This window comes from Equus asinus, chromosome 10 (assembly GCF_041296235.1).
Source record: "Equus asinus isolate D_3611 breed Donkey chromosome 10, EquAss-T2T_v2, whole genome shotgun sequence".
Lineage (NCBI taxonomy): Eukaryota > Metazoa > Chordata > Mammalia > Perissodactyla > Equidae > Equus > Equus asinus.
In genome coordinates, this window is record NC_091799.1 from 94,915,792 (window position 1) to 94,938,510 (window position 22,719).

General features: G+C 42.7%; 1 protein-coding gene across 1 annotated transcript in view; it reads left to right on the plus strand.

The window, feature by feature from the left end:
• The window catches only part of MYO10 (myosin X), a 210,197-nt gene that overhangs the window by 135,301 nt on the left and 52,177 nt on the right, over nucleotides 1-22,719 (plus strand). The window lies entirely within an intron of this gene.

The window sequence follows — 22,719 nt, forward strand, 5'->3', positions numbered from 1 at the left end:
TAGCATAACATTAAGTGGAAAAATTCCCTTTGTCTCTTGGGCCTATTCATCTGCTTTTCAATGATGCCATTAAGCTTTAGAGAAATCTACTTTAAAAGGAAACATTGCAAAGCCTTCACATTTTTTTCTTAGCATTTGGTTTGAAATTCTTGAGCAAGCTCCAGAGTGGGATATAACTTTTTAGAAGAAACAGTTGGTGTGTTCTTTTTGCGGTTGATTTTTTTCATTTTAGTTTCTTTTGCTTTATTGTTAAACATAACAAAGAGTCTGAATTCTAAGTAGTAATAATGAATTTTAAGGCCTTTAGTTGGTTGTAATTAATTAGAATACTCCTGAAATGTTGCCATCATAAGTTTTCATGCCTAGGCTCTGTGGTTTTAGCTTTTTAATTCCATACCTGATCAGAAACAATATGAGTTTTAAAAGGAGAAGCCATCTAAACAAAGAAAATTTAGTATTAGATGTATACAGTTGGTGAATCCAAGGCTAAATGGGTAACTTGCCTTAACATGTTGCTAAAAAGTTGAAATTATCTTGGTTTGGGAAATATCAGCTCTTAATAACCCCTCTGAAGAGAGGAAAACCTCTACAAGACAGTCATGCCACAGGCCTCTTAGGCTGAAGAACTAGGTGCCATCCTCATAAGGATTAAGATAAGAAATCTGACCTCAACTGTTTCCCGTGAGATTTGTGTTTATGTAACTTTGCTGATGCTAGCTCTTGCTTTTTATATTGTTTACCCATTACCTTAACTTAATGTTACCATGGTTTCCTTATTTGCAGCTTAACGATTCTTATTTATAAGAACCACAATGTTGAATTCTCTGTCTTTTAGGAAGGAAAAACTGGATATTCTCTTTAATAAAAGAATAACCTGTTCAGTTTGTTCCCTTACTGAGAGGTGTGACAGTGAGAATGTGGCATTTGTATGACATGAAGTGGCCAAGACTGATCTTATATAGAAGATCTGTGATGACATAATTTCATGTGCATATCTTCTGGTAGTTTAAAAACTAATTCATCTTTCCATTTTTCAAATTTATATTAAAATGTTTTAGGTTATCACAAAAAAATGGCAACATAATGTATAGCTTTTTTTACATAATGTAGGAATTAATAGTTAAAACAGAACCATATACCACGTCAGCTGGTTTATATTCCACTTGCAGTGCTTCCTAACCCCAATGGGCAGTATCTACAAGACAATATATATGGGCTTTGCATTTTCCGTCTACACTCACAGCAGCCATTTAACTTCTGTCAGTGTCTCTTTCCTCTTTTTATAACAGAGATGATAATACCATATTTCATCCTTCAAACATACATGTTTTTTCCCAATATAAAGTCTTGGGTAATGGGGTGCATCTTACAGCTATGGTGAGCCATAGTTTAATTGGGAGCTCTTTTCCTTTCTTAGTGGAGTGTAACATAATCATGCAGTTTTACAGCCATTGGCATCTTAGAGTCCATGAAATGGGGGACCTACCATGCCATTGCTATTATAAGGATAGAAATTTTAATTTGAAAAAGTCAGTCACCCCCTGTGGTTTTGTTTTCTTTCTTGGATGGTATGGAGTTAGTTTTTCCTTTAAATCGTAATAGCTTTTGAAATTAGGCCTGCTTGAAAACACTGCAGCAGCCAAAATATTGAAGAAATTACCTCTTTTTGATGTTTATTTTTCCTTGCTCGAATTTGATTGTACCCAACCGCTTTGGTTTTTGCATTTTAAAAAATGAGCCAACCCAACCTCGTGGTTCCGTTTGGGTTAGCTCACAGCCTTTCCATCTCCTGACCCGTGGCAGACACTAATTAATACACACCAAGAGATGGGCTGTGGAAGACTTTGAAAAAAACATCTTGGTACCATTTTAGAGGCACCCAGAAAGTCAAGGCACAGACACGTGAACTGACTTGTCTGAGGCCTAAGATGTAGGTGTGATTTTAAGTGTGAAGATGCTAATTAGAATATGGAGATATTAAATTATGACTTGCTTAGCAACCATTTGGTTCTCTTGAAAATGTTGGAGTGTTAGTGGTGACTGTGTTATACGAAAAGTACGTAAACAACCCTCATTTGGAGTTTCTTATGAATTTTCTTTTTTCCAAAGGTAGATGCTTCTAGAAATTCCACAGGGAAAATCTTGCCTGCCTTCGCCCCAGAGATGGGGGATGTGTATTTCCAGCAGGAGGGATGAATCTGTCTCCCCTCACCTCCCGCACTTGCTTCTCAAGTCATTGTCATCAAAGTGCTTGGGAGGTTGTATTCAGATACACGTGGGACCTGGGACCCGGAGGGAGGGAGAGACGAGGACTGGTTTGTCTGGCACAGGCATGTGGGGGAGCAATGGGGTAGAAACAGGGGTGGGGGTATGAGAAGCAGCAGGATGAAGGTGGGGTGATGCAGTCCCCAGGGATAACAGAGTCCCCAGGAGTGGTGGCACTCTATCCTCACACTACTTCTCCCTCCCCCAGCTTCTAGGGCTCAGCTTGAGGAGGTAAGCAAGTGCTGGATGCTGTGAAATGTTCAGATTTCGGGAAGCGGTGCAATTAAATTTTTTAAAATAAGGAGTGGACCTTTCTTCAACACCAAAAAAAATAGGGAGCCACCCATGGTCTAGTGGTTAAGTTCAGCACGCTCTGCTTCGGTGGCCTGAGTTCAGTTCCCGGGCACAGACCTCCACCCCTCGTTGGTGGCCATGCTGTGGTGGCAACCCTCATTCAAAATAGAAGGAGAGTGGCACAGATGTTAGCTCAGGATGAAGCTTCCTCAGCAAAAAACATAGATATATGGGCTGGCCTGGTGGCACAGCATTTAAGTTCCTGCACTCCACTTTGGCGGCCCGGGGTTTGCCAGTTCAGATCCTGGGTGCAGACCTATGCACCGTTTATCAAGCTATGCTGTGGCAGGTGTCCTACATATAAAGTGGAGGACGATGGGCACAGATGTTAGCTCAGGGCCAGTCTTCCTCAAAAAAAAAAAAAAATATATATATATATATATAGGTATATGTGTAGGTATTTGGTGCATCATTCAGGAATGTGGATCATGGGTTTTGGCATATTCTGGAGGTTTTTTTGGGCAGGTTCTGTGACCAGAAAGGGAGAAGAATGGCAGCGGTGAAGTCTGTGGCCTTAGAAAAAGCCAAGTAACTGCTTTTGTACTTTCAGAAGCACATCCATGCCTCTCATGGTGGCCCAGCAAGTCTGAGCACACAGCTCTCTGGGCCCCAGGCTGGTGGCGCTGGCTACCTCTCCTCCTTGGCAAGTGTGTAAACCCCAGAACAGGCACGTGGGCCTGAAGAATCTGGAAATCATTTGTGGGAATACTACGGGGTTTTTGTTTTGCGGGGTTTTTATGTTTTGCGGGGTTTTTATATTTTGCTTTGAAAAGCAGGTGCGAGCAGGGAGACTGTAGCTGAAATGCTCAAACAGTTATGTCAGTTCAACTATAACACGTGGACCAGTCTCTTTCTTATAAACAACTTGTAGCTAATCGCGGGCGTTGTACAAAAGGCACTTGACTAGTGTCGTTGAGAAATCCTCCTGGCGCTAAGTTATGAAGGGAATAAAAAGCGTCTCTCTTCCCCGGGACTAGTTCTGCAGCCAGCTCTTTGCCTTAGAGGGCCCTGAAGGACGGGATCCTCCACTAAGCTGAGAATTTTCAGGGTTGAAGACTTCACCATCAGATGGTTTCCAGTTGGCGATGTGGCCCGTTCGCTTTTTTCTATTGTGATTGGCTTAGGCAGTAGAGTTTCTGGCGCAAGGCGTCTGAACCGACCCCGGGAGATCTCTGTATCAAAGGAAACCTGCTTTGCCTCATCAAAATTTCTCCCCAAGGGTGTCCCACGGCCTGTGATCTCTCCCTGCTCTCCTCACCTGGTATTTTAGCCAATAAGTTCTAGTCAGAAAAGTCTGTCATTAACATTCCTCAGAAAAACCCTGAGGAGGTGCGGGACAAAATTAAAGAAGGGAATAGACAGATAAATGTCAGGAGAACTTTCCTGGGTGTGAGAACGGGTTGTCTGCAGTTCCCAGACCTGAATGTGAGGCTGGGCCCTCTTCCTGAGGAGCCGTCAGGGCTGTCACTGCGTCATGCCCCGCTGGCTCTGCCCACTGCTCCTTCTGTGGGTTTGATGTAAGGAGCACTGGAGTTCTAGGGGGAAACATCCCTGATTCCTACAGCAGCATCTTTAAGCTTTTAACCCGACATAACAATATCCTCAAAGATTCTGTCCAGTCTTCTCCAAAAGGACAGGACTTGGGTCACCGGAATTGCCCGGGCTGGGGGCTGTGGAGGAAGGCTTCTGTCAGAGGGGGTTTATCTCAGGTTCAAGTGAGGAGAGGGAGGTCCACGCCGAGGGGAGGCTGGAGACCAGGCCCCGGAGGAGGGAAACTGTGGGGCCTGTGAGGTGGACCGCAGCCATATTTGCTAGAAAATGGAATGTCAAGCAAGAGAACGAAGCTGGAGACATGGGACTGCCTGACTGTGGTGGCCTTGTCTTGAAGCCTGGTCTCCGTGCCTTGAGCCATGAGGACGTGCAGACCGTGTCACACAGAGGTTCTTGAGGGATTCAGAAGATGCCAGTGCTTTGTGCTTAAATGAATCCCAATGATCTGTCTGTGTCTCCTTCGTGATGCCACTGTTTATCTCAGAGTAGGTCCCTCATTTTGACCAATACCTTAGCCCACAAACCCGCATGAAGCGAGAACATTCTGGAAACATGAGCCTTTGGTTTCCAGAGGCATAATGATTTGATGAATGAATGAATCTAGTACCTTTAATCTTTTGGATTTATATTTGTGTGACCCAGGTGCTGCTTGCCATTTTTTTCTAGTTGTTTTTTTTTAAGATTTTATTTTTCCTTTTTCTCCCCAAAGCCCCCCGGTACATAGTTGTGTATTTTTAGTTGTGGGTCCTTCTAGTTGTGGCATGTGGGACGCCACCTCAGCGTGGCCTGATGAGCGGCGCCATGTCTGCCCCCAGGATCCGAACTGGCGAAACCCTGGGCCACTGAAGCAGAGCGCGCGAGCTTAACCACTTGGCCACGGGGCCAGCCCCTCTAGTTGTTTTTTTTTAAAGACCAAACACTTCCTTTAAAAGACTTGCTGATAGTGTGACACATGTCCTACCTGGAATTTTTTTGTCCTGTTTTATTCTTCCTGTATCTTTTTCTGTCTCATTTTATTCATCTTACTTCTCGTTAGCCTTACTGAATGTTATTCCAGCAACTTTCAGATTTCTTTTTAGGCTTTGATCTCTCTGCCTTAATCTCTTTTTCTGAATCAAGTATTCCATAAATATAGAAGACCCTGACCAAGTACAGTTTTGCAGGACCTGCCTTACCCATCTCTGCGCCCTGTGCATGGCTCATTGTCCAGGCTGTCATGTGTGCTCAGTGGATGTCCAATCAAACTGCTCATAAAAGGACATTGTAGAGATGCTCATAGTATATGAGTGCTCAGCTTTGCCAAAGATAAAGACATTTGTGCTATCTTTAATCCTCATTGCCACAGATTCCATTCTAGTTAATTCTTTTTTAATTTTTCGCTTCTGGATCATCTTTGATTTATGTAGCTGAAATTTCAGACACCCTGGGGATGTACCAGTAGGTCAGTATTAGGGTGATATCCTTGATATGAGTCAGTCTTGCTATGTTCACGTGCTGCTTCTCCCTGTCTACCTCTCACAGCTGAGCCTTTCTCAGACGTGGCCCCCTAGGATTCAGAGCCCTTTTGGAAAAGCCAAGCAGAACACAATTCACAAACACTTCTTTATACTCAAATACTCAGATGTCTAAATGGGCCGTTCCCCCAAGGCCTTTGTCACCTGCCCTGATTGAGCAAGGAGATCTGGATGTGTGAATCTGCCATATAACAAGGGTTTAAGCTGAAAGGTTGAACATTGGATTTTAGCTTTTTTTTTTAAAGATTGGCACCTGAGCTAACAACTGTTGCCAATCTTTTTTTTTTTTTCTGCTTTTTCTCCCCAAATTCCCCCAGTACATAGTTGTATATATTTTAGTTGTGGCATGTGGGATGCCACCTCAGTGTGGCCTGATGCGTGGTGCCATGTCCGCGCCCAGGATCTGAACCAGCGACACCATGGGCAGCCGAAGCAGAGCGCGAGAACTTAACCACTCAGCCACGGGGCCAGCCCCGGATTTTAGCATTTTGACTGAACTTTCTGGAATTATACATCATTCAGTTCAACTATTATCTTTTACTGTATTTTATTGCATCTAAGACTCTCATGATTGTAAAAAGCACCATTATTTATGTATCACCTTGGAAGCAAAAGCTCTGCCTATTAACCTATAGCATTAACCCATAGCACGATGCTGTCTTATCACTTGCTGTTGGTTGTTGCTTTACAAAAAGCAGGACATGGAGGTCCTATGTCCACTACAAATATTTGCTTCCCTAATAGCACAGTTAGACCTTACCACTCTGTTTCCAAGCCCTTCTCCAGATAAGATAACTTTCCATGTTAACTGATGAATCTGTAGTGTAATATTTTGACTACATTGAAAGGACAGCTGGACTCAGTACGAGTAGTTCCAATAGTGTCCGTGATTTTCAAAGACAGAATGAAAAGCCGTGCTACCGTTCTTCACTCCCAGGTGGTGCATTGCATTGCAGTGACTGCTTGGATGTCAGCGCGCCATGGACACCTCCCAATTCCAGGCATCTTGAAATGGGAACATATTTGCATTAAGAATTTATGAAATATGGTCTATTTATCCCCTTTAAATATGACACAAAAGAATCATCCTCCTTCTTTGTAAATAACCCTCAGGGGCAGAGACTTTATTCTTTCCTTATACCTAAACGCAGCCTGTTTTGTGTGTGTGGGTGTGTATTTTTTAAGCCCTTAGTATTTATGGGAAGGGTCTTTTTTATACTAAATATTTGAGAAATCTGCATTTCCTCTTCCCTTCGCTGTTCTTCATCCAGTCATTTGAGATGAAACGAACTGAAATGTCAGATATTCACTCCTATGAGAATGTCAAATATATTTAAGCTCCTAATAAGCACACGTTTCCCTGCTCTAGTAAACAGCATCCTGAGCAAAGTTTGATCTCAGAATTTTCATTCGCACATCAGCACGTTATGCTACAATATCTCAAGGCTCTTGTGGGCACCTGGTTTTGTAGAGCTTTGCTGTTACTGACTATGTTTGTCTCATTCGTGTTTATTTTTTCTGTTCCTTCTGGGACTGTTTGCCCACACTCCGCCCCTCCCCCCAATTGCCGCCCTACTCCTCGTCGTCCCTGTCCTGTCCCGGCCCTCCCCCGCCGGTTGCTCTCACCTCCGTGCCATCTCGCGAGATTACCTGAAGAATCTGGGTAACTAGGTCATTCATTCGCGCTCTGCATCAAGGGCGACACTTCCGCCCTCACCCCAGCACATCGTGGTACCCCGCAGTCCTGTTAACGTGGGTGTTGCAGAGCCGCACAGATGCAGGGGGCTGTGAGGCATTGGGATGAGATGGAAATAGATCAAAGGTGCGTGCCTGGGTTTCTGTCCAGCCTCTTGTCACTAAGCAGTCCTGTGGCCTCGGAATTGTTAACCTCCTCTTTAAAGTGTGTTTGGTGATGGTGCCTGCTTAGGAGAGTGGTGGTAAGTGTTACATGAGATGAACGTGGACATGAAAAAGCTACACTCGACTGTATGAAATAATGCATCTTTGCCTTACATGTTTGGGATGGAGAATATGCCTGACATTTTTAAGCTCACTTCATCCTTGCAAGTTTAACCCCAACTTACATCTGAATCACAGGAAAATCTTTCTTTGACTATCGCCAGACCTTTTCCTTTTGGGTTTAGTTTTAAATCACACACCTTTGGCAGATTGTCCTAACTAGCTGCTCCTTTTTTTTTTAATTTCCTTTGGTGCTTAATAGACTGTAGTTTTAGAACATTTTTGAATTTACAGAAAGATTGACCGTATACTACAGAGAGCTCCCATATCATGCCCCTCTCAACTCACACACACACACAGTTTCCCCCATTATTAATGTCTTGCATTAGTGTGGTACATTTGTTATAATAATGAGCCAATATTGATACATTATTATTAAAGTCCAAAGTTAACATTAAGGCTCACTTTGAGTTTTGACAAATGCAGATGATCATGATGTATCAAAATGCCAGATGTTCATAATCAGTTCACAAGGCCAACAATTTTTTCAAGTAACATTTTGTAAGAATAGGTTAGTTTCTGATTGCTTGGCCAAAGGTGAAGCATTGAGAATGAATTTTTATTGCACATGATAAAATGTGAATGATACTGTTTTGTGTAGAAGAAACTAAAATGGAGAGGGCGAAAGTGTCAGGAGAACCAGGGAGTTAGAACTTTCTAGAATTATATGGATTATCAGCCCCTTTGACTCCTCTCTACGTTCAGTCTTACAGTCTTTTGAGATGGTTCATTTTCCCTGCATGCTTACTTAACTTTCAGTAACCTTCCATAATTCTTCCTGTCCGATTGCCACTCATGTCGCCTGTTCTGTGACTGGAGCACCCATGGCCAGCATCTTTGACTTTTGAGAACATCACATACAGATAACGTATAAAAAGGCAGCTCTCCCTTTTCAGGAAATTTTAGTAAAGGAGGCATTAAAGCAGCCATTCTTCTCCCTAAACAAAACAATCCCAGTAAACTGCTCAGTGGTCACTCGAATCTTGTTTACCGAGTTGTCATGGCAACTATTCAGTAGCTCTATGTAAAGACCAGGATAAATAGCCATAAATGAAGCTGGGCTCAAGTAAAGAGTTTTGTTCTCAGAGTAGACTTTCCAAGGTCACAACTAAATGGCTTGATTTTGTCCCAGGGCTTTTTTTTTTTTTTTTTAAATAATAGGTCATCTTTTAAAATCAAGAGTCCTTGGGCCTTCAAATGTGTTTGCACATTTATTGGTGCATATAAGGTGGTTTGTTAGCTCCTACAGTCAAAAGTGTCTTCAGCAGTTGCTCTCCCGCCAGCCTCCCCAGGCTGGACTTCCTTTCAGTAGAATCAGGAATGAATTAAGCAAGCAGAGCCCAAGATACCACATAAAAGACTGGGAACCCCAGCCAGCCAAAGAAAGCCGGTTTTTGTGTCTGTCGACTCAGATGCTCGTAGCCCGGACTGCTAAAGATGCAGCCCTTTACAGTGGACAAAAACTGAAGGGGGGAAAAGAAACCCAAGGTAGGGGTTTTTTTTTTTCTTTTCTTATTTGCGCTGCTTGAAAGTTTCATATGTCTTGCAATGATCGTGGTAGTGTAAAATTTTGCAGAGGAATTTCTTAAACCTGAAAGGAACAGGTTTTGCCGTCTCGCTGAGAGCCAGAAGTGTTTAGTTTCTAAACAAATGGGTAAGTGCTGATTTTGATTGCTTGGAAAAGTATGAACTACTAATGCTTTGTAAAAATGGAGGACGTAACCCACCTATCAGATAAGGCATCGATAATGCAAGGTGTTTTTGGTATGGAATTCATGTTTCTTACGAAAAAAATTATCTTTAATGTTAGGTGGTGGGGTAAATTGTTAGAGGTGTTTCTTTTGTTTGAATTTATTTCAAAGAATTTCTCTTTAAAAATTATACACTACAGTCTTAACAGCTTTTCCTCGACTTGCACTTTATGTAAGAACCTTTAAAGAAATCTGCACAAAAATAATCATCTCTTTTTAAATTGTATTTATAAACTGGTTTGTACGCAAGTATGGGAACGGAAGAAGTTACAGGGTTGAATGGTCATCTCTTGAATATTCTGTGCTGTTTCACACAAGCTCACACATGCCGAGATTTCGCAATCTCCCTGGAGAAACCTGATGAGGCACATTTTGTTACGATTCTCTTATTCCCCCCCAAAGAAAAAACATAATAAAGGGTGACTGAAATGCTAATTTCTGCCTCCCCGGACAGATGAATGTGCTCTGTTGATTTCTCTTCAGTTGCTAAAAGTGCCCTTTAAGGGAGTAAAGGTTTTAAATGTGAGGTAGTCTTTCATAGTCAATTGAGTTCAATTTAAAAGAAATAAGTAATAATGTAGCTGACTGCTACTTAGCTAAATCTGCCTTCATCGAAATAAATTTCTAGTGCTCAGTGAAAACCGAATGTTAGAATGTTTCATTTTACCATCTGTTTTTAAAATCTTAAGAGTAGTTAATCCGACATAAAACTAATTACCATCCTAAGAGAAAGGTGGAGCGGAAGGCATCTATGGAAAGGCCCCATGTGTTTCTGCCTCTCCCATCATTGTGTTGAACTTCTGGGTTTTCTCACCTGTTTTTCTGTGTAGTTTGAATATGTGAATCCCCCGGTCCGGAATCTCATTGCTATTTGCAAGAGGGCTTGAATGCCAGAATACAGAAAGACTTTGCTCTCTCTGAGTACCATGGAACATTAAAGATCACACTCAGGGAGATATTCGATTGGAGGGACTACCTGGTCTGCCCTGCATGCCTCCCACCCGGGAGGTGCCACCTGCCACGATGGGATGAATATTTTCCCCTGCGCCCACCCTGAATGGTAGCCATGGCCGCCTCGTGGTAGCCCTCTGGCTGTGCATTTCTGCTTGGGCTCAGCCCAGTGAACTTTGTGAGTAGGGCCCAATCGGAATAGCAGTCCCTCTCCGACATGTGAGCCAATCCCAGTCCCAGACCGTCAGTCTGTCATTTGCAGGCTGCAGAGATTTGTTTTTGGTCCTCTAATATAAGTGGTCCTGCGTTAACATCTTCACAGGCAGCTCCCTTAATGTGCAGTTTCTGTTAGTGTGCTCCCTTCGATGACTCTGGAGCAAAGGGCCTGATTTGAGACTGGAGACCGAAGATCAGAACTGGGGTGGATTGTGGCGGGGCTCAGAGTGTAAATTTCCCTAGGTTTTCTGACATTCCTGGAGAAGGTCCTCTGTGGCTCCGCTCCTCCTCAGCATTTCGTTGTGACCACCTTTGACCCTGGGGGTGTCCCCTCTTCTTCCCTTAAGCCAGCTCTTTTACTGATACTCAAAAATACTCCTACAATAAATAGTAGCAATAACAAAAACACCACCACAATAGTAACTGGGGTTTTGCCTTCACCCCTCCCCAATATAAAGGCAATACTTACTGATCATAGAATATGTGGAAAATATGCAAAATACGAAAAAACCCTTTAATTTACAGTTACCTATGATTTCACCATCCAGAGATAATCCTGCTTACATTGTATTGTATATATACTTTATTTTCTTTCACTTGGGATTGTAGTCTACCTTAATTTTGCAACTTACTTTTTTTTTTTTTTTACCTTACTATATCTTAAAACTCCTATGCTTTTTTCATGACTGTTTACAATTCTGTCAGTGGCTATGATATAAGTCAAATTTCTGCTATTGGCTTGTTTCCTTTATTTGTTATTTTCAACTATGCTGCTATATTATTCATGTGTATAAATACCTGTAGACATTCAAGACCATTTCCTTAAGATAAATTCTGGGAAGTTCATTTGCTAAATCAGTATGCACATTGTTATGACGTTGATGTCTATGTATACACACGGCCAACTCGCTCTTCATTAAGGCCAACTTCAAACGGAAGTTTTTGCAGTATGTTAACAGTGGATTTAGAGCCTTAATATATAAAGAACCCTTACAAAGCAATAAGAAAATAACAAATATTTTAGTAGAAAAGTGAATAAAACACATGAACAAGAAATTTGCAGAAGGTGAAATACAAATGGAGAGTAACCCAATTACCTCAATAGTATAATCAAAGAAATAAAATAGTGAAATAATGTTGCCACTGTAAAGATTGAATGAGTTTTTTTCGTTTTGTGTGGCTTTTTAATAACACTTCCCAGAATCTGAATATTTGAAGAAGCTACTATTAACGTACTCTTCTGCTGGGAGTTTAAATTGTGGCAGACTTTCTGAAGGACAGTCTCACCCTGTCCTCTTGATTTAACTTTTTCTTGCCTCCCCTAGGACCACGTTCCATCAGTTATTCTCTCTCATGCTGTCAGGAGTCATTTCTCCCAGGATTCTGTCTCCTTACTCACACTTTATTTTTTTAAATTACATATGTATACTTATACCTATAAAAGAGAGGGGAGGTGAGAGTGAGTAGAACCTTGACTGAGTTCCCCCCTTGGGCAGTCTTTTTTTCACTGCTTATCATTTCTAGAAAGAGTCCACACCTATTTTCTTATTTCTCATGATATGCCATCAAAGCTGCCCTCGCCTCTCTTCTGCTGGAAGCTTCCAGATCCAGTTTCCTCCCCCTGCTCTCCTAGTCCCCACCCCCACTCCCAGGCCTGTGACATCGGCAGCCGCCGCCTCCTTCCTGGCACCTCTCTGACCCTCTTGCTCTTGACTGGTTCCCTAGATGTAGGCATGGCCTCAGGTTCTGCCCTGGCCTCCTCCCCTGCCTTGCTCCTAAAGAAATGCTCACTTCTCCCTTTCAGCGCTCAGCCTGGGTGAGTACCATTCCACTCTTGTTTATCCAGCCGGAAACCCTCCTCTGAGCTTTGACCTCATAGTCTAATTTTGTAACCTACTTTTTCTCTAGCCGTCTAAAGTTTCTGGTTCTGTGCTGGTCCGTGTCACTTGGCCAGCACTTCAAACTGAAATGTGTCCGTAATTAAATTTCACCTTCTTTACCCTCCACCTAGGTTATCAGGTTTTTCTTATTAATCGGGGTCGGTAGAGTATCTCCAGCTTGGCACTGGTGATCTTTTGGAGGGGACAATTCTTGGCTGTGGGGCACCGTGCTGTGCATTGTAGGATGTCCAGCAGCAGCCCTGCCTCCTACCCACTAGACGCCACTAACAGCCCCTCACCCAGATGTCTCCAGACATTTCCAGACGTCCCCCAGGGGGCAAAATTGCCCCTGGTTGAAAACCACTGGATTATGGTATCAATGCTGACTCTTCCTTGTTATATATCCTTATTTTTCCTTTGTTCTTGGTAAAAACTGTATCTACGTAGAATGTATTTTTATTATAATAGCCCTTGTTATGGCTTTGAGCCATACATTTTTTTTACTATTGAATATATGGTGAAAATAGAAAATTGCATATCCTTTAACATGTTGCGGATGCATTGAGTCGGTAAGTTAAACATATTATTGTTTCCTTCCCTAGTAAGTAGTACTGGAAAATTTTAAATGGCAAGGGGGGGCTCCGTTAATATCAGCGTGCTTTGCACGATTACGTAATTGCTCTGTGCTATCCACTTTCTCAGATGAATGGCTGTCCTAGTTTCAGCCCCTCTGAAAGGATAAAACAGCTCATTAAAGTGTGCCAGATGCTTTATTTGTCAGTATTTCACTTAAAAGGGAATACTGTTCAGCTTTGGAATTACACTGTGATGTGCTCAGTTTGCTTTTATGAAATGAAGGAAAAGCATCTCTTAAAAGTATTGTTGCATCTCCCCCTGCACCTCGCGCCTCTCCACGTTTATAATGGTGAAAACTTCACTAGAAAACACATGTTTCAGATACTATTTAGAGAAGCTTTTTAAAAAGTCTCTTTAGATATACAAGAAAATAAAGTCTGAATGTGCATGTTAAGGTTGGATAACATTTCAGCTTTTGCACTGATAGGCAAGACAAAGGTTGAAATATGAAATCTTGTAGGCATATGTTGATTTTTGTTTTCGATAGGACAAGATAACTACCGTACACAAGTAGAGGACTGGAACGAATTTTGCTGAGCCAAGTAAATAAATCCCACAAGATTATTGGAGCCAAATGTAAAGCATCTTTAATATGTTAATTGTGGCTTGAGAAATTGCAGGAGGAAAATAAGCCTAGCTTCTGCTTTTCTTTCTCTTTCTCCTTTTTTTTTTTTTTTTGCTGTTGTTTGTTTTCGTGTTAACTCTGAAACATTGGCCTGTGTATTTGATTCACTGACTTCATTACATGAATTCCAGTACAGCTTAGACTATTCAATTTATGTTGGACCACAGTTACAGCTCTTAGAGCCTTTAATTGGAGGTACCTTGCAAATTAGGGAAATGAGGTCCTTTGTGGAGGTGGAAGGGCTGGTTGGACCTGGTCATGACGTCATTTGATTGGGATTGCCAGGATTCTAGCACACCTGTTAGTACTCACGGCCAGGTATCAAAGGTGCAGAAAGATACAGAAAAGCTGCAAAGCTCGATGTAACTGACCATCTCTGAGAGCAGCAATTGTCTGTAGCCTGTTGCATCAGCACACGGGCCACTTCTCAGGAGCTCCTGCTGTCTGGAGCTGTGCTGGAGGCATTTCCTGCTTTACATAAACTTGGGGCTCCGCCAGTGTCCACAGAATTAAAGCCTTTCCCTTCTCATGCTCCATTAAAAAAAATGAGCTACAATACAATTGCCACTTGTTCTATATTACTCACCTTGCCTGCTCGGAGCACAGCCACTCTCCTTGTTACAACATGTTGATAGAAAGTATTTAAATGATTGAGAAGGCGGCTTGGGAATATTCCAAGGACCCTTAGCCAGTGGCCTGGGTGCACAGGCATTTTTGTTCTCTGTTCTGGTCATTTTGGTAAAAATGCCTAAAACACGGATTGCTGTCTATTGAATGCTGTGGGGACCATAAACTGTCCAGGATGCAGAGTTCAGAGGGGGGCGCTGCTGTGTGGGTATCAGTGATTAGACTCGTCAGTTGAATATTGGCTATATTGAGTGGTTGGGTGTAAAAATACAGGAAGGAGGAAAGAGATGAAGAGAGCGTGTCTGAATCATTTCTGTTTCTGTTCATACTGACTGGGCTCAGATTATAGTTCACGAAGCCAAAACAGTGATGGGGGGAAATTCGGAGACAGACCCGGGAGGATTTTTATAGAATGTTCACCAGCGTATGATGTATCATAGTGGTGTTTCTAAACAGCACTGGTCCCATATGGCCTGGTCCCGTGGTTTTATTGCCTAAATCACGGAATTTAAAGTCTAATTCAACACTTGTCTCAACCAGCCCAGTGACTCTGTAGCAGTCAATTAACCTGGGTCTGTTTTTTCTACATATTCTGGGGCTAATGGCATAAGGTTTTCATAATGCTCAGAGAAAAAGTTGATTTTGTTGCTATTGGCTAGTGAAATTCAGCAATCTGTCTTTTTGGCAATATATGGTTAACAGGATGATGAAACCGTTACTCTTTAAACATTTCTGGATTAAAATGATTAATGAACCTCTATCCGGAGAGCTTGTATCCTGGTGGACTGAGCAAAGTTCTACAGGAAACGCTGCGCTCACTGCCCTTCACCAGCCATGTGTCATTGGCTGTCATTAAGAACTCAGTTTTCTCATGGATGGAGTGAAGACAGAAGTCACCCATTTTTAGGGTGGTTGCAAGGATTAATTGTGATCTGGTCTGTAAAACTCCTAACTCAGACTCTGGCACACACTGACCACTGATGGTTATGGTGGCTAATGAGTAATATTTATCATATTTGTCCCTATGGAAAGAGGCAGCTCACGTGTCTTGTTGGAGACCACTGATACTAATGGTGTGGCTATCCCAGCACAAAGAGGTGTTTATTTCCTCTCATGACTTGTCATTTGAACTAACTCAGCACCCCATCTTCAAATAGAATTTACAAAGGACATGCATTTTGGGGTAGATGTAAGGAAAGACAAATTCAAGGGAAAAGTATTTTCAGAACCCCTGAAAACTATTCTTTAAATCCAAGAATAGGAAGTGTGGTAAATGTTAATTGGATCACTAAAGGAAGTGGGTGAAATATGTTGTTCCAAGGACAGGTCAGGAGAACGAGCATTTCCTTGTCATATGTAGGTTTTCTGTTTCTTGTGTCTGTCTTGGATTTGGGGTCATGTGTTTCTCTCTCTCTCCCTCTAAATATCTTTCCTTTTCTACCATTTTGCTTAGTTGGTGGAACAGTCTTCAACTTAAAACTCATTGTTTCATACTAATTCTCCAGCACCAGTGTCTTGAAGAAAAGTGCCAGACTGCAAATGAGCCAGCGTGGCATCTCATACGTTGGACCCTTTCCCTAAGTCGGGGGGCACCCAGATTTGAGCATCTTGAGTCACACAGCTCAGAAGCGTGATCTCGAGTTCTGCCGAGATGCTGGGAGTCCTGCGAGGCCCTGGGGGTGGGAATAACCTGGCCTTTGAGCGTTGTGTGACCTCCCGTTTCCTAGCAACTGCTAACTGCTCTGCGGAATAGTTTGTGGCGTTCCTAATTTATACTTAACCGATATTGGCTGTGTCCAAGGCTGGCTAATTTCCCATTATGCCTTGTCGACAACCACTTTAATACATGAATAAGCAAGAGAAAGGACTCCCAGGAAGCTGCTCTCACCAACACCCCCGTTCCCACCAGGCCTTCATTTTTCTTCTGGAACGTAGAATTTACCAAGGACTTGCCAATGTTACCATTTCTCTCAGAGCAGACTGCACTGAACAGTTTTCGAGTAAAATTCTCCATTTGATTTTTTTCTGGTGTGCCAAGTATTCATGAATATTTGTAAATCAGGTGCATCCATTATCAAAGGGGTAATTCTTCCCTTAGCTATGGTATCTTCTAAGCAAATGTAGAGCGGTGGCTATGGCTGAGTTTCTTCCTGTATAAATGGGGTGAAGGGGTGGGTGATTTCTCAAGCCCCTTCCAGCTCTCAACCCACATGGGTCTGATGAAATCATACTTTCTAATAATTGGCATCTCGGGGTTTTGGCTCAAATTTTTCCAAATTGCTATTTTTATTTTCACACTTTCAATGGCAGTTCAAACTCCTCTTTCCTAATTTGGCTTTTTATTTATTTGTCTCTGAGAACTATTGTTTTCCTCTGTATCTTAACTTTAAAAAAAAATTCTCTTTTGAAACTGGATGTAGTAACTGATTTCCATCTTCCAGCCGATCGGAAGTTTTTTTGTCTCTGAAGTTCAGATTCCTGAAAGCAAGAAACCACCCAGTAGAGCCTCCTGATTATTATCTGACTTATGCTATCGTGGTGGCACATCTTGGTACCTGTTGATGGAGCAGTGTAAAAATAATTCTGGTCAAGCATTAGAGACCTCAGTTTGACAAATTTTCCTGGCAGTGGACGTTGAAGAATGTGAGGCTGCTGGGCTCACGTCCTTCTTATTTTCCTCCTCATCCCGTCTTCCCTTTTCTAGCTCCGCATCCTTATTGCTTTGACATAAGCTTGGTGATTGTATAGGTGACTTGGTGAGTTCCACGACTGTTTTAGCATTTTAATGACTGATTCGAGCCTCCTTGCCAAGATCTACGAAGAGAGACAGCTGCCCCCCTAATTTGTATCTCTCCGCATGATTTTTCAGAGCGAGTCTGAATAAAGGGAACTATGACTGGTTCAGTATGGTGGACAGAGAAGGAGAAATAGAACAGTGGGGAATACAGTGGGATTGAAGTTTCCTTTAGCAAGATAAAAAGAGTTTGAACTGCATTCGTTAGATAAAATGACAACAGATCACACCAAGAGCGAGGCTGCCCTGTGAGGATGGCATTTGTGCTAAGGGTTGGACCTTCTGTTGTCTTTGCCAGGGCTTGTGGTCTGATTTAGAACAAATCTTTAGTCCCTCCCTCCACCACCACCCCCTTTTTCTCTGTGTCTTTCCGAGAGTTTCTTTCAAGACATTAATTGACTCGCAGGATAGATTTTTCTTTTTTATCTTGAATTACTAAACCCCTAATTTTAAATTTAAATTCGAAATTTAAAGTTGGCCCTCCAACCTGACCTCTCATCCTTCCATTGTTTTTACTCCCTCGTATGAATACACTTGTTCCTTTCCATTGCACCAACTACTCAGTCCCTTCATTTCTCCAGATCTCCTCACGAATCCCCTTTGAAATTTCGTTATTGCTTTGCCTCAATTGGATTCATTGGTCAGCCATTAAAAAAAATTTTTTTTTTAAATGTTGGCGCCTCAGCTAACATCTGTTGCCAATCTTTTTTTTCTTCTTTTTTTCTTTTTCTTCTTCTTCTTCTCCTCCCCTAAGCCCCCTAGTACATAGTTGTATTTTTAGTTGTGGGTCCTTCTGGTTGTGGCATGTGGGATGCCGCCTCAGCATGGCCTGTCAAGTGGTGCCATGTCCGCGCCCAGGATCCGAACTGGCGAAACCCCAGGCCGCCGAAGCAGAGTGTGTGAACTTAACCACTCGGCTGCGGGGCCGGCCCCCCAATTTTTTTTAATTGGAACATGGCATACTTATTTTAAAAAGTGTTCAAATCATCAGTGTGCGGCTTTGAATGATAAAAATGTAAGCCCAGATGTAAAACAACATCCTAGGTCAGGAGGAGATGGTGAGCCATTTAGTCATGAACTTGCAGCTTCCGTAAGATCCCTGACCTCTCCTTTCTCCGGATGGCCAGCCTCGTCTCGGATAATGCCCATGGTCTCCTCTTTGTCTCAGATTCGCGGTGTTGCTGGACAGTATGGAGAAATGTGCTTTGATTGGTTCTAGTTCACGTTGGCGCCAGCCTCAGAGGAGACCTCCCTGCCCTTCCTCCCTCCCTCCCCCCATACCTTCCCACACTCCTGAGCCTGATGTCAGCCTTCCCACTCCAGCACCTGGCCTCACCTCGTAATCCGCCAAAGGACTGAGAACATCTGTCCATTAGCCAACTTGCCCGCCCTCCTCCGCTGCATCCCATTTCTCTGTCTTCCTCCCTTAGTCGGGTCCTCCCAACATTTTGAGTGCTACATTCCTAACACTACTCTGTCCCAGGTCACCTGGTTGTTTGGCTGCTCCAGATGAAACCACCACCAAGTGGTACTCACTGAGGCCACAAAACCTGGGTGCACACATTCTTTGATTCTGACTTTTCTGACCTAGATTGGAATTTGAACCCTGTGATGTCCATCTGTCTTTGGCCAACTCATGTTGTGTGCCAATAATATTACCCGCTCATGTTGCCACTGCTAACCTCTGCTCCACTGTTGATCTGCCTTCTGGATATCTGAGGCCTACAGTGTTAACCACTATAGAGTTTTAAGCTGTGCACTCACTTTGCATTATCACCGCAGATCTCATCTTTCAGGAGTCTAAGCCCATTGACCACCAGCATCCCCTCCTTCCCAGGTGTAATCTTTCCTTTCCTCCACAGGACTTCTTCCATCATATGTCACACACACTTGCTACCCCCTCAGTCTCCTTCTAGGCAGACTCTGACTCTTCAGTGACAAGACACAGAATAACTCGGCCATTAGTGACCTACACAGTTTATACACATAAGTATCACATTTAATAAGCGCGTGTTTAGAGGCTACACAATGTCAGAGCTTCGCATCGATGCATCTGAGATTCTCTTGGTCCTTCCTCAAAGTTACAAAATGGCTGCCATGGTGGCACCATCACATCATCACAGTACCTCCTCATTCAATTCTTTCAACAGATAGTTTTTTCGTACCTGTTGTACTCTTGGGATGCATCTCTGAATAAAGCAAATAAAGACCTTGTCCTCTTAGAGTAAACGTTAACCCCCAAGAGGAATCGGGGCTGGGTCCAAAGGGCTGCTCTCCTTTTATTAGGAGGCAAAACTCTTTCCCAGGAGCCCCTCAGGAGATTTGCCTCACAACTCCTTGGTCTTGGCTTCTCTGCTTGGTTCTAGGGCCAGACCGGACCTGTGGCTGAGCCTTGCTCCACAGGAAGCTGGAGAGTGAATATCTGGCAAAGATGAATGGATTTCCAGGGTTGGCTTGGAATGCTCCCATTCCCAGGACAGCTGCCCTGAGTACAGTGGGAGTTCCATTAACAAGGGAGGGTTGACGCGCCCCACTAGAGAATAAAGCTTCAGATGAGTGGAGAGGATGAGGATGGAAAGATAGAAATACAGAAATGTTTGCATTTTGTCTTGTGTACACTTTGGAGAACTTTTAGCAGAGATGTCATATCAGGTTTTCTGAATACACATTTTACTCTTGTAACCTTTTTCCCCCAAGATTGGCTCTGAGCTAACATCTGTTGCCAGTCTTCCTTGTTTTTTTTTCTTCTCCCCAAAGTCCCCCAGTACATAGTTGTGTATTCTAATTGTAGGTCCTTCTGGTTGAGCTATGTGGGCGCCACCTCAGTATAGCTTGGTGAGCAGTGCTAGGTCCACGCCCAGGATCTGAACCAGTGAAACCCTGGGCTGCCAAAGTGGCGTGTGTGAACTTAACTACTCAGCCACAGGGCCAGCCCCTCTGTTTTTCTTACGAGGAGGAAGAGTACAGAATCTAGACACAGGTCCTAGTGCTTACCAGTCACATGACCTTGGGCAAGTCACTCAGGTGTCCACTTCACTTCCTCCATATGTAAATGGAATAATATTCCTCGCTTGTCCACTTGCCCTAATAGGGTTCTTTGAGATTTAATTCAGGTAAAGAAAATCCTTGGTACGGAATAACTCATATTTAAATATTAGGTACCGTTATTTGCTGTTTCATTTTAATTCAGGAGGGAAACCATAGCTACCTTTCAGTAGTGAGCATTAAATGCCACCTCGACTTTCAACCATGCGGGGCTCCGCTTTTTGCAGGAACTCGCTGCTTTCTGTCTTGCCCGCACGGGTGGCAGAGGGTGTCCGCAGGAAAGCGCCAGGTGCCTCATCCCTAAAACAGAGGTGAAGACCAGGAGCTTCCTGCATGGTTTCCTGGGAATTCATGGGCCAGAGGCAGGCAGAGCAGGGGTGTCTGCATCCGGTGTGTGCAGGAGAGAAGGAAAGGAAACCCCCCAGTGAGCAGTATTCTACATGCATGGGCGTCGAGAGGGAGGGAAGTCAGAGCAGCAGGTGCAAGGGCCGTTGTTAAGAGCAGGAAACCGGAAAGGGACAAGAATGGAAGAAAGAAGCTGTGGAGGAGGGCCGGCTTGTATTCTTGTAACTCAAGGAAGCATTCAACCAAACACTGAATATGTGTGGTTTTCAGGCCACTTGTGGGTTTTGGAAACAAGTATGCGACATGGGCACAGTGGTAGCTAAGATTCAAATGAATAAATGTCCCACGGACACAATTAAAGAGAAAATGCTTGTCCTGAACACTGGGAAGCTGTTAGGAGTAGGCTTTCCAAGCATTTGCTTGCCAGTTTTGGGGACAATGCGGGTCAGAGTGTATGAGCCCCGCTTGGGCCTCAGTCTAGCTTGATTACAAATTCCCCTGATGCGGCTCTTTTTCATCATTACTGTCGGTGCTGAAGACGCTGGGCTTGATGTGCATTTAAAAAGAAAACGAACCAAAACTTAATGTCCCAGGAATCTTTTGGAGTGACTTCGGAAACTAAATATAAATTTATTAGGAAAAATAAAAATAATGTATTTTGTTTGAGAATCATTGTCTTGATATTTTGTACTCTATTTGGAAATTCTTCTTGTCTAATTTCTTGGTTTAGAGTCATTAGCCTCATGGAAACTATTCACGGGGTCTCTTCTGTTTCACATTATTTGCATGAGTGCTGTTTTTCATCTTTGTGAAATGATTTTTTAGTAAGATGTATTTTATTTTAGTCTTTATATAAGCCTTGTGTTAAAATAGTCTGACAGTTTGTTTATATAAAACAGGCTCCAGATATCAAACAAATGCAAATAGAATTACAATGTTAAAGCTTGTTCTTTCACTGTCTAAGTAGACCAGAGGCGCAGCCTAATGTGTTAGAACAGCACTGTCCAGTAGAAATAAAATGTGAATCATGCATGTAATTTAAATTTTTCCAATAGCCACTTTTAAAAGTGTAAAAAGAAGTTAGTTTTTGTGAAGTTAGTTTTAACGATATATTTTAGCCCAATATATCCAAAATGTTATCATTTCAACATGTAATGAGACTTTACTTTTTTTATATTGATTTTTTGAAATCTGATATATAATTAGCTTTAGAGTGCAATTCACTTTGCAGTATTTAAGTGCACTGTTTGCCCGGCTTTCGTTTCTCTAACTCAGAGGTCAGCAAACTTTTTCCGTAACTGGTTAGATAGTCAATGTTTTAGGCTTTGCCATTGTCGTATGAAAGCAATCACAGACAATGCATGGCTGTGTTCCAGTAAAACTTTATTTACAAAAACAGGTGGCAGGCCAGTGTGGCTCAGAGGATGTCGTTTGCCAGCCCCTGCTCTAACTAAATGCATTGTCTCATTTTAGTTTTAATTCTCAGAAGTTGATTTCTGTTTTGGCTTAAAGGGTGCTACCAAGATAGCTATTGTGATGAATTTCATTCAAGAATATTCAGGAAAAATGTACCAGGAAACAACCTCCATTGTTAAGTAATGAATACTTTGGAACTGCAGGAACTCCCCACCCCCTGTCCTGAACTTGCACCTTGCACGACAAGCAGTGTGCCCAGTGGTTCATAGTGTTGGTTTGGCCCTCACTCTGCCTGGCTCTATCTGGAGGAGCTTTGTGACCCTGAATAAGTTAATTAACCTCTCTGTGCCTCAGGTTATGCAACTGTAAAGTGGGGATAATGGTAATCCGTACCTCATAGAATTGCTAAAATTAAATAAAGCTAGCATTGTAAAGCTAGCTTAGTGACTGGCACAGAGTAAATCCTTGGTACATGTTAACCTTCATTAGTACTGCTGCTGCTGTTACTATTGCTAGTACTGTTACTACTAGTAGTATTAGTATAGCTACTATTACCACCATCCCATAGAGATTCTTAAACACAGACCAATCCGTGCAGCAGAACAGAAGCGCTTCAGTTGACCAACGACCCACAGGTGATCTTAGCGGCTACGCACGTGGTGTCACTTGGAATTGAACTTGTCCCTAAGTAGAAGAGCTACTGCACACTAGGGAGGCTCTGGTAGAATCT